The sequence below is a fragment of the Eretmochelys imbricata genome, chromosome 2, assembly GCF_965152235.1.
Source record: "Eretmochelys imbricata isolate rEreImb1 chromosome 2, rEreImb1.hap1, whole genome shotgun sequence".
Classification (NCBI taxonomy): Eukaryota; Metazoa; Chordata; order Testudines; family Cheloniidae; genus Eretmochelys; species Eretmochelys imbricata.
Window position 1 is genome coordinate 22,807,598 of NC_135573.1, and position 17,091 is coordinate 22,824,688.

The window sequence follows — 17,091 nt, forward strand, 5'->3', positions numbered from 1 at the left end:
GCAAATTAGGAGCGTCCAGGGAAACCAGCAAGAGGAAGGCGGCTGCAAGACTTGTCTGTCTTTGAAGAGAATTGTGTGTTAAGGGTTCTTGCTTTGAATTCTTCCACGGGAGTCACTGTGGGGAAGGGTTCCTCACTTAGAGTTACCTAGTTATGGTGTTTGTTGCGTGTCTGGGAGCTCGTCACGGTGAGGTAGAAAGCGGTGGGCGCAGAGGTGTGCGGTGCGTCGCAGGCTCTCAGCATCGCTTCTCGGCTCCTTGGAGCTCAGATCAAGTGTAGTATCTGTTCTTATCAGTTTAATATCTGATATGTCCTTTATTTAAGGACTGTATATTAAATTGATTTTTGGAACAGGGGGCTGGATTAGGAGCTTGCTCTGCCCACCCCATGCATTGACCTGGTATTGCAGTGTCTCCAGGAACAGTGCATCTCCTTTTGGGGAAGAATGTTCTGGTTTGAAAAGTAGAAAGAATTTTACTGTGATGATGCTTCTTTAAAGCAGATTTTTTTCAAGTAGTTGAGAAATCTGTACCGCTGTGGTTTCTTTGTGACAAAGTATTCTTGCAATTGCTTGGGAGTGTTTTGTGGGGCTACAGATGTAGGGTTTTCTGTCTCACTAGAGGATTGTTTGAGAAGCTGGGATCCTTCTTTCTGCTGTGAGTCTTTTCAACAGTAATGAGGGACAAATGCTTTCCAGACTGTGGGTCTGTTGGGGAGTCGGTTGGTTGGTTTTTTGTTTGTTTGTTTTGGGAGGGGAAGGGCGGGGCGGGGATCAGTAATATTTGAGGTCACACGTATCTCAACAGCTGTGTGAGTTACACAGACTTCTCCCCGCCCAGCCCATGTCCCATGTATCTTGGTTTGTAAGATCAAGACAAGGCACTAGGTGTCATGCTGCGCCCGGCACACAGGGGTCCCAATCCTGATTCTTCCCCCCCACCCCCGAACCTACTGTAATGTAAACGCTAAATAATAATCCTTAACTTCTCAGCGTTGCCACCCTGACCATTGGAAAATCATGAGTCAGACTCCCCAAAATCACGAGATTGGCTTAAAAATCATGAGGATTCTTTAAAAAAAAAATGTAATGTGGGTTCTCTTTATTTCCCTTCCGGTTTCTGAACCAGGCAAGATAGAAACTTACCTTTCTAGTGCAGCCAGGGCTCCAGAGAGCAGGAGCCCCGGACACCCAGGGCTGGCAGACAGCAGGGGGCTCCTCGTGGTTGTGTGTTCCGGACTTCCATTTCACCAACCAAGTATCAAATGTGAACTCCACTAGAACAGCCTTAACATGGAGTCACAGACAGCCCCCTTGGGCACCCTGAATCCATCTTGCCACCCAGGTGAGCCTGCCTTTGTGACAGATGGTCCCTTGCACCAAAAACCATAACAATATTCCGGTCCCTCGGACTGGTCACTCAGCCAGCTGAATTGCACCTCAGATCTCAAACCGAAGACAATGTTCGTGGCCAATCCTATAATAAACTAGCTAAATCTTTCCGAACTAGGAAAAGAAATAAGAAATTATTTACCAGGTTAAAGCAGGTAAACATACACACAAAGGAGTTACAGTCTGAGGTTTCAAAAAGTAGTAGAAGCTGCTGGAACATGCAAGCTCTGTAGATCCTTTAGGGTTAACCCTAGCCAAACAGCCGGGATCCCTTGCTTATGCTTATGCTTGTAAGGCATGCCATCCCCCTGAAGTCCAAGCAGCATAGGGACAACAGTTTCTTCTTGACAGGGATTTTTATTCCATTCCCCCAGAGCTGGTGGGGCAAGTGTTTGTGCAGGTCTCTGCCTCCTCGTGGGTGGGGGTGTGAGGCGGAGCAATCAACCAAGCCTTTTGTCCACGGATGATCCACAGTGGCTTATCTGTTGTCTCAGGGTCTTCTCTTGGTGGAAAGGAGATGACTCCTCTTCTGGTAAACTAGCATTTCACACTTGGGAATGCTTCTCTCCTGACTGGTGGCGGCCAGGGGGTTTACAGTTTTAGAGCCAAGGCTTATATATCACCTTATAACGTGGGATACAGATATTATAGGTGAGAAGAATGCATGCAGCAACTCACCAGCTTTTCATAAAGTCTAAACACGAAACACATTTTTATAAAAATAATGCCCGTTTTAACAACGCTAACACACAGGTGAGCAAGACTAGTTTCCAGCCATGCATTTGTCACTTTTCTAGGGGCCTTGACATAAGCTGGCACCTGGTCTGCCAGTGTCAGAGAAGAGGATCTTCCCTCTTATCCCCAGGGGTCCCCCAGGGGTCTGTACTGGGACCAGTACCGTTCAACTTATTCATAAATGACCGGGGGAAAGGGGTAAACAGTGAGGTGGCAAAATTTGCAGACGATACAAAACTACTCAGAATAGTTAAGGCCAAAGCAGACTGCCAAGAGCTACAAAGAGCTCTCGCAAAACTGGGGGACTGGGCAACAAAATGGCAGAGGAAAGTCAGTGTTGATCAATGCAAAGTAACGCACACTGGAAAACATAATCCCAGCTATACCTATAAAACGATTGGGGGCGGGGGAGGGGGAGGGGAAGGGTCTAAATGAGCTGTTACCACTCAAGAAAGAGACCTAGGAGTCATTGTGGACAGTTCTCTGAAAACATCCACTGAATGTGCAGTGGAGTGTTGGGAATCATTAAGACAGGGATAGATAATAAGACAGAAAATACCTGCGTGCTGATGCGGTCGCTCCATCTCAAAAAAGGCATATTGGAATTGGAAAGATTCAGAAAAGGGCAAGAAAAATGATGAAACAGCTTCTGTATAAGAAGAGATTCTTAAGATTGGGCCTTTTCAGCTTGGAAAAGAGCCGACTAAGAGGGGATACGATGGAGGTCTATAAAATCATGACTGGCGTGGAGAAAGTAAATAAGGAAGTGTTATGTACTCCTTCTCATAATACAAGACCTAGGGGTCACCAAATTAAATTTACAGGCAGCCGGTTTAAAACAAACAAAAGAAAGTATTTCTTCACACAACACACAGTCAACCTGCGGAACTCTTTGCCAGAGGACGTTGCGAAGGCCAAGAACATAACAGGTTTCAAAAAAGAACTAGATAAATTCATGGAGGATAGGTCCATTGATGGCGCTTAGCCAGTGGTATCCCTAGCTAACCCCTATTTGCCAGAAGCTGGGAATGGGCGACAGGGGATGGATGATTGCCTGTTCCGTTCATTCCCTCTGGGGCCCCTGGCATTGGCCGCTGTCAGAAGACAGGATACTGGGCTAGATGGACTTTTGGTCTGACCCAGTTTGGCCGTTCTTACGCGCTTATCCCATAACCACTTAAGTTTTCTTTTAGAGCCTTCGGTGAGGGACCCCGTCAAAGGCTTTCTGAAAATCCCAGTTCGCAGTATCGACTGAATCATCCTTATCCACATGCTTGCTGAGATCCTCAAAGAATTCTAGAAGATTGGTGAGGTAGGAGTTCCCTTTACAAAAGCTGTGTTCACCCTTTCCCAATACATCCTGTTTATCTGGGTGCCTGATCATTCTTTACTACCAATTTGCCTGTTACTGAAGTTAGGCTCAGCAGCCTGCAATTGCCAGGGTCGCCCCTGGAGCCCATTTTAAAAATTGGCATTACATTAGCTACCTGCCAGTCGTCTGCAACAGAGGCTTGCTTCAGTGGTAGCTTGCGTACTACGGCTAGTAGTTGTGCAATTTCATCTCTGAGTTCCCTCAGAACTCGTGGTCGAATGCCATCTGGTCCTGGTGACTTATTCCTGTTTAATTTAACCATTTGTTCTAAAACCTCTTATACTGGGATGGGACTTCAGATTTGTCACCCAATAAGGACAGCTCCGATGTGGGACTCTCCCTCCCGTCCTCTGCAGTGAAGACAGCTGCAAAGAATTCATGAAGCTCCTCTGCAATGGCCTTGTCTTCCTAGAGTGCTCCTTTGTCAGCTAGTGGCCCCACCGCCTCTTTGGCAGGCTGCCTGCTTCTGATGTACTTTAAAACATTCTTATGGTTAGCTTTTGTGTCGTTAGCACGTTGCTTCTCAGATTCTTTCTTGGCCTGACTTGTTATACTTTGACACTTACCCGGCCAGAGTTCGTGCACCTTCCTATTATCCTCACTAGGATTTGATTTCCAAATTTTGAAGGATGACTTTTGGCCTCTAACGGCCTTCCTTACTCTGCCGTTTATGGTGTCTGCCAGGCTGAGCTGGCAGCGCGGCCGGGGCCGGTCCAGTGCCAGGACGGGGAATCACTCCGTCCTCTCGGGAGTGGTGCGATTAGCCAGGTCAGGGTCTGCCCCCAGCCCTGGCCAGACTCCCTCAGGACCACTTGCCTGGAGAGAGGATGACCATACGTCCCCGTTTGGCTGGAGCAGTTCCCTTTTTAAGCTCTGTTCCGGCCATCCTGCCTTTTTTTTTTTTTTTTTTTTTTTTTTTCCTTTTTTGACAAAAACGGCCATTTATCCCGTTTGCTCTTGCCAACTGATGAGTTGGCAAGAGCAAATAAACAAATGCCCAGTTTACCAAAAAAGTCTGGTGCGACCCCCTAGCGGGGCGTGGAGGAACGTGCGTGTGTGTGTGTGGGGGGGGAAGAGTGGCGACACGAGGTGTCAGGCAGCAGGGCTTGTCGGGGGCGGGGCCCTAGCCCTAGCCCCAGGTAGAATGGAGCTTGGGGGGGGATAGGGGCCAGCCCCAGCCCCTGGCAGCGGTGTGGGGAGGGTGTCAGCCCCAGATCCTGGCAGTGGTGGGGGGAGGCGGGGCGAAGGAGGGGTCAGCCCCTGGCTGCGGTGTGGGGAGCTGTGGGGGAGGGGTCAGCCTGTGGGAAGGAGCAGAAAAGAGCGTTGGGGCTGCGGTATAGCACTTGCATAGGCTTTCTTTGCCCTGTTTTGCTGTAAGAGTTAACAGTGAGAGATTGCTAGTCCCACGTCAGTGGGTGGGTCTGTGCAAATTAGGAGCGTCCAGGGAAACCAGCAAGAGGAAGGCGGCTGCAAGACTTGTCTGTCTTTGAAGAGAATTGTGTGTTAAGGGTTCTTGCTTTGAATTCTTCCACGGGAGTCATTGTGGGGAAGGGTTCCTCACTTAGAGTTACCTAGTTATGGTGTTTGTTGCGTGTCTGGGAGCTCGTCACGGTGAGGTAGAAAGCGGTGGGCGCAGAGGTGTGCGGTGCGTCGCAGGCTCTCAGCATCGCTTCTTGGCTCCTTGGAGCTCAGATCAAGTGTAGTATCTGTTCTTATCAGTTTAATATCTGATATGTCCTTTATTTAAGGACTGTATATTAAATTGATTTTTGGAACAGGGGGCTGGATTAGGAGCTTGCTCTGCCCACCCCATGCATTGACCTGGTATTGCAGTGTCTCCAGGAACAGTGCATCTCCTTTTGGGGAAGAATGTTCTGGTTTGAAAAGTAGAAAGAATTTTACTGTGATGATGCTTCTTTAAAGCAGATTTTTTTCAAGTAGTTGAGAAATCTGTACCGCTGTGGTTTCTTTGTGACAAAGTATTCTTGCAATTGCTTGGGAGTGTTTTGTGGGGCTACAGATGTAGGGTTTTCTGTCTCACTAGAGGATTGTTTGAGAAGCTGGGATCCTTCTTTCTGCTGTGAGTCTTTTCAACAGTAATGAGGGACAAATGCTTTCCAGACTGTGGGTCTGTTGGGGAGTCGGTTGGTTGGTTTTTTGTTTGTTTGTTTGTTTTGGGAGGGGAGGGGCGGGGCGGGGATCAGTAATATTTGAGGTCACACGTATCTCAACAGCTGTGTGAGTTACACAGACTTCTCCCCGCCCAGCCCATGTCCCATGTATCTTGGTTTGTAAGATCAAGACAAGGCACTAGGTGTCATGCTGCGCCCGGCACACAGGGGTCCCAATCCTGATTCTTCCCCCCCACCCCCGAACCTACTGTAATGTAAACGCTAAATAATAATCCTTAACTTCTCAGCGTTGCCACCCTGACCATTGGAAAATCATGAGTCAGACTCCCCAAAATCACGAGATTGGCTTAAAAATCATGAGGATTCTTTAAAAAAAAAATGTAATGTGGGTTCTCTTTATTTCCCTTCCGGTTTCTGAACCAGGCAAGATAGGAACTTACCTTTCTAGTGCAGCCAGGGCTCCAGAGAGCAGGAGCCCCGGACACCCAGGGCTGGCAGACAGCAGGGGGCTCCTCGTGGTTGTGTGTTCCGGACTTCCATTTCACCAACCAAGTATCAAATGTGAACTCCACTAGAACAGCCTTAACATGGAGTCACAGACAGCCCCCTTGGGCACCCTGAATCCATCTTGCCACCCAGGTGAGCCTGCCTTTGTGACAGATGGTCCCTTGCACCAAAAACCATAACAATATTCCGGTCCCTCGGACTGGTCACTCAGCCAGCTGAATTGCACCTCAGATCTCAAACCGAAGACAATGTTCGTGGCCAATCCTATAATAAACTAGCTAAATCTTTCCGAACTAGGAAAAGAAATAAGAAATTATTTACCAGGTTAAAGCAGGTAAACATACACACAAAGGAGTTACAGTCTGAGGTTTCAAAAAGTAGTAGAAGCTGCTGGAACATGCAAGCTCTGTAGATCCTTTAGGGTTAACCCTAGCCAAACAGCCGGGATCCCTTGCTTATGCTTATGCTTGTAAGGCATGCCATCCCCCTGAAGTCCAAGCAGCATAGGGACAACAGTTTCTTCTTGACAGGGATTTTTATTCCATTCCCCCCAGAGCTGGTGGGGCAAGTGTTTGTGCAGGTCTCTGCCTCCTCGTGGGTGGGGGTGTGAGGCGGAGCAATCAACCAAGCCTTTTGTCCACGGATGATCCACAGTGGCTTATCTGTTGTCTCAGGGTCTTCTCTTGGTGGAAAGGAGATGACTCCTCTTCTGGTAAACTAGCATTTCACACTTGGGAATGCTTCTCTCCTGACTGGTGGCGGCCAGGGGGTTTACAGTTTTAGAGCCAAGGCTTATATATCACCTTATAACGTGGGATACAGATATTATAGGTGAGAAGAATGCATGCAGCAACTCACCAGCTTTTCATAAAGTCTAAACACGAAACACATTTTTATAAAAATAATGCCCATTTTAACAACGCTAACACACAGGTGAGCAAGACTAGTTTCCAGCCATGCATTTGTCACTTTTCTAGGGGCCTTGACATAAGCTGGCTCCTGGTCTGCCAGTGTCAGAGAAGAGGATCTTCCCTCTTATCCCCAGGGGTCCCCCAGGGGTCTGTACTGGGACCAGTACCGTTCAACTTATTCATAAATGACCGGGGGAAAGGGGTAAACAGTGAGGTGGCAAAATTTGCAGACGATACAAAACTACTCAGAATAGTTAAGGCCAAAGCAGACTGCCAAGAGCTACAAAGAGCTCTCGCAAAACTGGGGGACTGGGCAACAAAATGGCAGAGGAAAGTCAGTGTTGATCAATGCAAAGTAACGCACACTGGAAAACATAATCCCAGCTATACCTATAAAACGATTGGGGGCGGGGGAGGGGGAGGGGAAGGGTCTAAATGAGCTGTTACCACTCAAGAAAGAGACCTAGGAGTCATTGTGGACAGTTCTCTGAAAACATCCACTGAATGTGCAGTGGAGTGTTGGGAATCATTAAGACAGGGATAGATAATAAGACAGAAAATACCTGCGTGCTGATGCGGTCGCTCCATCTCAAAAAAGGCATATTGGAATTGGAAAGATTCAGAAAAGGGCAAGAAAAATGATGAAACAGCTTCTGTATAAGAAGAGATTCTTAAGATTGGGCCTTTTCAGCTTGGAAAAGAGCCGACTAAGAGGGGATACGATGGAGGTCTATAAAATCATGACTGGCGTGGAGAAAGTAAATAAGGAAGTGTTATGTACTCCTTCTCATAATACAAGACCTAGGGGTCACCAAATTAAATTTACAGGCAGCCGGTTTAAAACAAACAAAAGAAAGTATTTCTTCACACAACACACAGTCAACCTGCGGAACTCTTTGCCAGAGGACGTTGCGAAGGCCAAGAACATAACAGGTTTCAAAAAAGAACTAGATAAATTCATGGAGGATAGGTCCATTGATGGCGCTTAGCCAGTGGTATCCCTAGCTAACCCCTATTTGCCAGAAGCTGGGAATGGGCGACAGGGGATGGATGATTGCCTGTTCCGTTCATTCCCTCTGGGGCCCCTGGCATTGGCCGCTGTCAGAAGACAGGATACTGGGCTAGATGGACTTTTGGTCTGACCCAGTTTGGCCGTTCTTACGCGCTTATCCCATAACCACTTAAGTTTTCTTTTAGAGCCTTCGGTGAGGGACCCCGTCAAAGGCTTTCTGAAAATCCCAGTTCGCAGTATCGACTGAATCATCCTTATCCACATGCTTGCTGAGATCCTCAAAGAATTCTAGAAGATTGGTGAGGTAGGAGTTCCCTTTACAAAAGCTGTGTTCACCCTTTCCCAATACATCCTGTTTATCTGGGTGCCTGATCATTCTTTACTACCAATTTGCCTGTTACTGAAGTTAGGCTCAGCAGCCTGCAATTGCCAGGGTCGCCCCTGGAGCCCATTTTAAAAATTGGCATTACATTAGCTACCTGCCAGTCGTCTGCAACAGAGGCTTGCTTCAGTGGTAGCTTGCGTACTACGGCTAGTAGTTGTGCAATTTCATCTCTGAGTTCCCTCAGAACTCGTGGTCGAATGCCATCTGGTCCTGGTGACTTATTCCTGTTTAATTTAACCATTTGTTCTAAAACCTCTTATACTGGGATGGGACTTCAGATTTGTCACCCAATAAGGACAGCTCCGATGTGGGACTCTCCCTCCCGTCCTCTGCAGTGAAGACAGCTGCAAAGAATTCATGAAGCTCCTCTGCAATGGCCTTGTCTTCCTAGAGTGCTCCTTTGTCAGCTAGTGGCCCCACCGCCTCTTTGGCAGGCTGCCTGCTTCTGATGTACTTTAAAACATTCTTATGGTTAGCTTTTGTGTCGTTAGCACGTTGCTTCTCAGATTCTTTCTTGGCCTGACTTGTTATACTTTGACACTTACCCGGCCAGAGTTCGTGCACCTTCCTATTATCCTCACTAGGATTTGATTTCCAAATTTTGAAGGATGACTTTTGGCCTCTAACGGCCTTCCTTACTCTGCCGTTTATGGTGTCTGCCAGGCTGAGCTGGCAGCGCGGCCGGGGCCGGTCCAGTGCCAGGACGGGGAATCACTCCGTCCTCTCGGGAGTGGTGCGATTAGCCAGGTCAGGGTCTGCCCCCAGCCCTGGCCAGACTCCCTCAGGACCACTTGCCTGGAGAGAGGATGACCATACGTCCCCGTTTGGCTGGAGCAGTTCCCTTTTTAAGCTCTGTTCCGGCCATCCTGCCTTTTTTTTTTTTTTTTTTTTTTTTTTTCCTTTTTTGACAAAAACGGCCATTTATCCCGTTTGCTCTTGCCAACTGATGAGTTGGCAAGAGCAAATAAACAAATGCCCAGTTTACCAAAAAAGTCTGGTGCGACCCCCTAGCGGGGCGTGGAGGAACGTGCGTGTGTGTGTGTGGGGGGGGAAGAGTGGCGACACGAGGTGTCAGGCAGCAGGGCTTGTCGGGGGCGGGGCCCTAGCCCTAGCCCCAGGTAGAATGGAGCTTGGGGGGGGATAGGGGCCAGCCCCAGCCCCTGGCAGCGGTGTGGGGAGGGTGTCAGCCCCAGATCCTGGCAGTGGTGGGGGGAGGCGGGGCGAAGGAGGGGTCAGCCCCTGGCTGCAGTGTGGGGAGCTGTGGGGGAGGGGTCAGCCTGTGGGAAGGAGCAGAAAAGAGCGTTGGGGCTGCGGTATAGCACTTGCATAGGCTTTCTTTGCCCTGTTTTGCTGTAAGAGTTAACAGTGAGAGATTGCTAGTCCCACGTCAGTGGGTGGGTCTGTGCAAATTAGGAGCGTCCAGGGAAACCAGCAAGAGGAAGGCGGCTGCAAGACTTGTCTGTCTTTGAAGAGAATTGTGTGTTAAGGGTTCTTGCTTTGAATTCTTCCACGGGAGTCATTGTGGGGAAGGGTTCCTCACTTAGAGTTACCTAGTTATGGTGTTTGTTGCGTGTCTGGGAGCTCGTCACGGTGAGGTAGAAAGCGGTGGGCGCAGAGGTGTGCGGTGCGTCGCAGGCTCTCAGCATCGCTTCTTGGCTCCTTGGAGCTCAGATCAAGTGTAGTATCTGTTCTTATCAGTTTAATATCTGATATGTCCTTTATTTAAGGACTGTATATTAAATTGATTTTTGGAACAGGGGGCTGGATTAGGAGCTTGCTCTGCCCACCCCATGCATTGACCTGGTATTGCAGTGTCTCCAGGAACAGTGCATCTCCTTTTGGGGAAGAATGTTCTGGTTTGAAAAGTAGAAAGAATTTTACTGTGATGATGCTTCTTTAAAGCAGATTTTTTTCAAGTAGTTGAGAAATCTGTACCGCTGTGGTTTCTTTGTGACAAAGTATTCTTGCAATTGCTTGGGAGTGTTTTGTGGGGCTACAGATGTAGGGTTTTCTGTCTCACTAGAGGATTGTTTGAGAAGCTGGGATCCTTCTTTCTGCTGTGAGTCTTTTCAACAGTAATGAGGGACAAATGCTTTCCAGACTGTGGGTCTGTTGGGGAGTCGGTTGGTTGGTTTTTTGTTTGTTTGTTTGTTTTGGGAGGGGAGGGGCGGGGCGGGGATCAGTAATATTTGAGGTCACACGTATCTCAACAGCTGTGTGAGTTACACAGACTTCTCCCCGCCCAGCCCATGTCCCATGTATCTTGGTTTGTAAGATCAAGACAAGGCACTAGGTGTCATGCTGCGCCCGGCACACAGGGGTCCCAATCCTGATTCTTCCCCCCCACCCCCGAACCTACTGTAATGTAAACGCTAAATAATAATCCTTAACTTCTCAGCGTTGCCACCCTGACCATTGGAAAATCATGAGTCAGACTCCCCAAAATCACGAGATTGGCTTAAAAATCATGAGGATTCTTTAAAAAAAAAATGTAATGTGGGTTCTCTTTATTTCCCTTCCGGTTTCTGAACCAGGCAAGATAGGAACTTACCTTTCTAGTGCAGCCAGGGCTCCAGAGAGCAGGAGCCCCGGACACCCAGGGCTGGCAGACAGCAGGGGGCTCCTCGTGGTTGTGTGTTCCGGACTTCCATTTCACCAACCAAGTATCAAATGTGAACTCCACTAGAACAGCCTTAACATGGAGTCACAGACAGCCCCCTTGGGCACCCTGAATCCATCTTGCCACCCAGGTGAGCCTGCCTTTGTGACAGATGGTCCCTTGCACCAAAAACCATAACAATATTCCGGTCCCTCGGACTGGTCACTCAGCCAGCTGAATTGCACCTCAGATCTCAAACCGAAGACAATGTTCGTGGCCAATCCTATAATAAACTAGCTAAATCTTTCCGAACTAGGAAAAGAAATAAGAAATTATTTACCAGGTTAAAGCAGGTAAACATACACACAAAGGAGTTACAGTCTGAGGTTTCAAAAAGTAGTAGAAGCTGCTGGAACATGCAAGCTCTGTAGATCCTTTAGGGTTAACCCTAGCCAAACAGCCGGGATCCCTTGCTTATGCTTATGCTTGTAAGGCATGCCATCCCCCTGAAGTCCAAGCAGCATAGGGACAACAGTTTCTTCTTGACAGGGATTTTTATTCCATTCCCCCCAGAGCTGGTGGGGCAAGTGTTTGTGCAGGTCTCTGCCTCCTCGTGGGTGGGGGTGTGAGGCGGAGCAATCAACCAAGCCTTTTGTCCACGGATGATCCACAGTGGCTTATCTGTTGTCTCAGGGTCTTCTCTTGGTGGAAAGGAGATGACTCCTCTTCTGGTAAACTAGCATTTCACACTTGGGAATGCTTCTCTCCTGACTGGTGGCGGCCAGGGGGTTTACAGTTTTAGAGCCAAGGCTTATATATCACCTTATAACGTGGGATACAGATATTATAGGTGAGAAGAATGCATGCAGCAACTCACCAGCTTTTCATAAAGTCTAAACACGAAACACATTTTTATAAAAATAATGCCCGTTTTAACAACGCTAACACACAGGTGAGCAAGACTAGTTTCCAGCCATGCATTTGTCACTTTTCTAGGGGCCTTGACATAAGCTGGCACCTGGTCTGCCAGTGTCAGAGAAGAGGATCTTCCCTCTTATCCCCAGGGGTCCCCCAGGGGTCTGTACTGGGACCAGTACCGTTCAACTTATTCATAAATGACCGGGGGAAAGGGGTAAACAGTGAGGTGGCAAAATTTGCAGACGATACAAAACTACTCAGAATAGTTAAGGCCAAAGCAGACTGCCAAGAGCTACAAAGAGCTCTCGCAAAACTGGGGGACTGGGCAACAAAATGGCAGAGGAAAGTCAGTGTTGATCAATGCAAAGTAACGCACACTGGAAAACATAATCCCAGCTATACCTATAAAACGATTGGGGGCGGGGGAGGGGGAGGGGAAGGGTCTAAATGAGCTGTTACCACTCAAGAAAGAGACCTAGGAGTCATTGTGGACAGTTCTCTGAAAACATCCACTGAATGTGCAGTGGAGTGTTGGGAATCATTAAGACAGGGATAGATAATAAGACAGAAAATACCTGCGTGCTGATGCGGTCGCCCCATCTCAAAAAAGGCATATTGGAATTGGAAAGATTCAGAAAAGGGCAAGAAAAATGATGAGGGGGTATGGAACAGCTTCTGTATAAGAAGAGATTCTTAAGATTGGGCCTTTTCAGCTTGGAAAAGAGCCGACTAAGAGGGGATACGATGGAGGTCTATAAAATCATGACTGGCGTGGAGAAAGTAAATAAGGAAGTGTTATGTACTCCTTCTCATAATACAAGACCTAGGGGTCACCAAATTAAATTTACAGGCAGCCGGTTTAAAACAAACAAAAGAAAGTATTTCTTCACACAACACACAGTCAACCTGCGGAACTCTTTGCCAGAGGACGTTGCGAAGGCCAAGAACATAACAGGTTTCAAAAAAGAACTAGATAAATTCATGGAGGATAGGTCCATTGATGGCGCTTAGCCAGTGGTATCCCTAGCTAACCCCTATTTGCCAGAAGCTGGGAATGGGCGACAGGGGATGGATGATTGCCTGTTCCGTTCATTCCCTCTGGGGCCCCTGGCATTGGCCGCTGTCAGAAGACAGGATACTGGGCTAGATGGACTTTTGGTCTGACCCAGTTTGGCCGTTCTTACGCGCTTATCCCATAACCACTTAAGTTTTCTTTTAGAGCCTTCGGTGAGGGACCCCGTCAAAGGCTTTCTGAAAATCCCAGTTCGCAGTATCGACTGAATCATCCTTATCCACATGCTTGCTGAGATCCTCAAAGAATTCTAGAAGATTGGTGAGGTAGGAGTTCCCTTTACAAAAGCTGTGTTCACCCTTTCCCAATACATCCTGTTTATCTGGGTGCCTGATCATTCTTTACTACCAATTTGCCTGTTACTGAAGTTAGGCTCAGCAGCCTGCAATTGCCAGGGTCGCCCCTGGAGCCCATTTTAAAAATTGGCATTACATTAGCTACCTGCCAGTCGTCTGCAACAGAGGCTTGCTTCAGTGGTAGCTTGCGTACTACGGCTAGTAGTTGTGCAATTTCATCTCTGAGTTCCCTCAGAACTCGTGGTCGAATGCCATCTGGTCCTGGTGACTTATTCCTGTTTAATTTAACCATTTGTTCTAAAACCTCTTATACTGGGATGGGACTTCAGATTTGTCACCCAATAAGGACAGCTCCGATGTGGGACTCTCCCTCCCGTCCTCTGCAGTGAAGACAGCTGCAAAGAATTCATGAAGCTCCTCTGCAATGGCCTTGTCTTCCTAGAGTGCTCCTTTGTCAGCTAGTGGCCCCACCGCCTCTTTGGCAGGCTGCCTGCTTCTGATGTACTTTAAAACATTCTTATGGTTAGCTTTTGTGTCGTTAGCACGTTGCTTCTCAGATTCTTTCTTGGCCTGACTTGTTATACTTTGACACTTACCCAGCCAGAGTTCGTGCACCTTCCTATTATCCTCACTAGGATTTGATTTCCAAATTTTGAAGGATGACTTTTGGCCTCTAACGGCCTTCCTTACTCTGCCGTTTATGGTGTCTGCCAGGCTGAGCTGGCAGCGCGGCCGGGGCCGGTCCAGTGCCAGGACGGGGAATCACTCCGTCCTCTCGGGAGTGGTGCGATTAGCCAGGTCAGGGTCTGCCCCCAGCCCTGGCCAGACTCCCTCAGGACCACTTGCCTGGAGAGAGGATGACCATACGTCCCCGTTTGGCTGGAGCAGTTCCCTTTTTAAGCTCTGTTCCGGCCATCCTGCCTTTTTTTTTTTTTTTTTTTGACAAAAACGGCCATTTATCCCGTTTGCTCTTGCCAACTGATGAGTTGGCAAGAGCAAATAAACAAATGCCCAGTTTACCAAAAAAGTCTGGTGCGACCCCCTAGCGGGGCGTGGAGGAACGTGCGTGTGTGTGTGTGGGGGGGGAAGAGTGGCGACACGAGGTGTCAGGCAGCAGGGCTTGTCGGGGGCGGGGCCCTAGCCCTAGCCCCAGGTAGAATGGAGCTTGGGGGGGGATAGGGGCCAGCCCCAGCCCCTGGCAGCGGTGTGGGGAGGGTGTCAGCCCCAGATCCTGGCAGTGGTGGGGGGAGGCGGGGCGAAGGAGGGGTCAGCCCCTGGCTGCGGTGTGGGGAGCTGTGGGGGAGGGGTCAGCCTGTGGGAAGGAGCAGAAAAGAGCGTTGGGGCTGCGGTATAGCACTTGCATAGGCTTTCTTTGCCCTGTTTTGCTGTAAGAGTTAACAGTGAGAGATTGCTAGTCCCACGTCAGTGGGTGGGTCTGTGCAAATTAGGAGCGTCCAGGGAAACCAGCAAGAGGAAGGCGGCTGCAAGACTTGTCTGTCTTTGAAGAGAATTGTGTGTTAAGGGTTCTTGCTTTGAATTCTTCCACGGGAGTCACTGTGGGGAAGGGTTCCTCACTTAGAGTTACCTAGTTATGGTGTTTGTTGCATGTCTGGGAGCTCGTCACGGTGAGGTAGAAAGCGGTGGGCGCAGAGGTGTGCGGTGCGTCGCAGGCTCTCAGCATCGCTTCTCGGCTCCTTGGAGCTCAGATCAAGTGTAGTACCTGTTCTTATCAGTTTAATATCTGATATGTCCTTTATTTAAGGACTGTATATTAAATTGATTTTTGGAACAGGGGGCTGGACTAGGAGCTTGCTCTGCCCACCCCATGCCTTGACCTGGTATTGCAGTGTTTCCAGGAACAGTGCATCTCCTTTTGGGGGAAGAATGTTCTGGTTTGAAAAGTAGAAAGAATTTTACTGTGAGGATGCTTCTTTAAAGCAGATTTTTTTCAAGTAGTTGAGAAATCTGAAATCTGTACCGCTGTGGTTTCTTTGTGACAAAGTATTCTTGCAATTGCTTGGGAGTGTTTTGTGGGGCTACAGATGTAGGGTTCTCTGTCTCACTAGAGGATTGTTTGAGAAGCTGGGATCCTTCTTTCTGCTGTGAGTCTTTTCAACAGTAATGAGGGACAAATGCTTTCCAGACTGTGGGTCTGTTGGGGAGTCGGTTGGTTGGTTTTTTGTTTGTTTGTTTTGGGAGGAGCGGGGCGGGGATCAGTAATATTTGAGGTCACACGTATCTCAACAGCTGTGTGAGTTACACAGACTTCTCCCCACCCAGCCCATGTCCCATGTATCTTGGTTTGTAAGATCAAGACAAGGCACTAGGTGTCATGCTGCGCCCGGCACACAGGGGTCCCAATCCTGATTCTTCCCCCCCACCCCCGAACCTACTGTAATGTAAACGCTAAATAATAATCCTTAACTTCTCAGCGTTGCCACCCTGACCATTGGAAAATCATGAGTCAGACTCCCCAAAATCACGAGATTGGCTTAAAAATCATGAGGATTCTTTAAAAAAAAAATTGTAATGTGGGTTCTCTTTATTTCCCTTCCGGTTTCTGAACCAGGCAAGATAGAAACTTACCTTTCTAGTGCAGCCAGGGCTCCAGAGAGCAGGAGCCCCGGACACCCAGGGCTGGCAGACAGCAGGGGGCTCCTCGTGGTTGTGTGTTCCAGACTTCCATTTCACCAACCAAGTATCAAATGTGAACTCCACTAGAACAGCCTTAACATGGAGTCACAGACAGCCCCCTTGGGCACCCTGAATCCATCTTGCCACCCAGGTGAGCCTGCCTTTGTGACAGATGGTCCCTTGCACCAAAAACCATAACAATATTCCGGTCCCTCGGACTGGTCACTCAGCCAGCTGAATTGCACCTCAGATCTCAAACCGAAGACAATGTTCGTGGCCAATCCTATAATAAACTAGCTAAATCTTTCCGAACTAGGAAAAGAAATAAGAAATTATTTACCAGGTTAAAGCAGGTAAACATACACACAAAGGAGTTACAGTCTGAGGTTTCAAAAAGTAGTAGAAGCTGCTGGAACATGCAAGCTCTGTAGATCCTTTAGGGTTAACCCTAGCCAAACAGCCGGGATCCCTTGCTTATGCTTATGCTTGTAAGGCATGCCATCCCCCTGAAGTCCAAGCAGCATAGGGACAACAGTTTCTTCTTGACAGGGATTTTTATTCCATTCCCCCCAGAGCTGGTGGGGCAAGTGTTTGTGCAGGTCTCCGCCTCCTCGTGGGTGGGGGTGTGAGGCGGAGCAATCAGCCAAGCCTTTTGTCCACGGATGATCCACAGTGGCTTGTCTGTTGTCTCAGGGTCTTCTCTTGGTGGAAAGGAGATGACTCCTCTTCTGGTAAACTAGCATTTCACACTTGGGAATGCTTCTCTCCTGACTGGTGGCGGCCAGGGGGTTTACAGTTTTAGAGCCAAGGCTTATATATCACCTTATAACGTGGGATACAGATATTATAGGTGAGAAGAATGCATGCAGCAACTCACCAGCTTTTCATAAAGTCTAAACACGAAACACATTTTTATAAAAATAATGCCCGTTTTAACAACACTAACACACAGGTGAGCAAGACTAGTTTCCAGCCATGCATTTGTCACTTTTCTAGGGGCCTTGGCATAAGCTGGCACCTGGTCTGCCAGTGTCAGAGAAGAGGATCTTCCCTCTTATCCCCAGGGGTCTGTACTGGGACCAGTACCGTTCAACTTATTCAAAAATGACCGGGGGAAAGGGGTAAACAG

At 48.3% G+C, this 17,091-nt stretch overlaps 4 non-coding genes across 4 annotated transcripts; all 4 read left to right on the top strand.

Moving 5' to 3' along the window:
• Window positions 1-240: 240 nt before the first annotated feature.
• On the top strand, window positions 241-433 carry LOC144261682 (U2 spliceosomal RNA). The gene has a single exon (XR_013345384.1). It is a non-coding gene; the product is annotated as a U2 spliceosomal RNA (small nuclear RNA).
• Window positions 434-5,161: 4,728 nt separating this feature from the next.
• On the top strand, window positions 5,162-5,354 carry LOC144261684 (U2 spliceosomal RNA). Its single transcript, XR_013345386.1, has one exon. It is a non-coding gene; the product is annotated as a U2 spliceosomal RNA (small nuclear RNA).
• A 4,733-nt stretch (window positions 5,355-10,087) lies between these two features.
• Window positions 10,088-10,280, top strand: LOC144261685 (U2 spliceosomal RNA). The gene has a single exon (XR_013345387.1). It is a non-coding gene; the product is annotated as a U2 spliceosomal RNA (small nuclear RNA).
• A 4,727-nt stretch (window positions 10,281-15,007) lies between these two features.
• LOC144261686 (U2 spliceosomal RNA) lies at window positions 15,008-15,200 on the top strand. Its single transcript, XR_013345388.1, has one exon. It is a non-coding gene; the product is annotated as a U2 spliceosomal RNA (small nuclear RNA).
• Window positions 15,201-17,091: the final 1,891 nt, after the last annotated feature.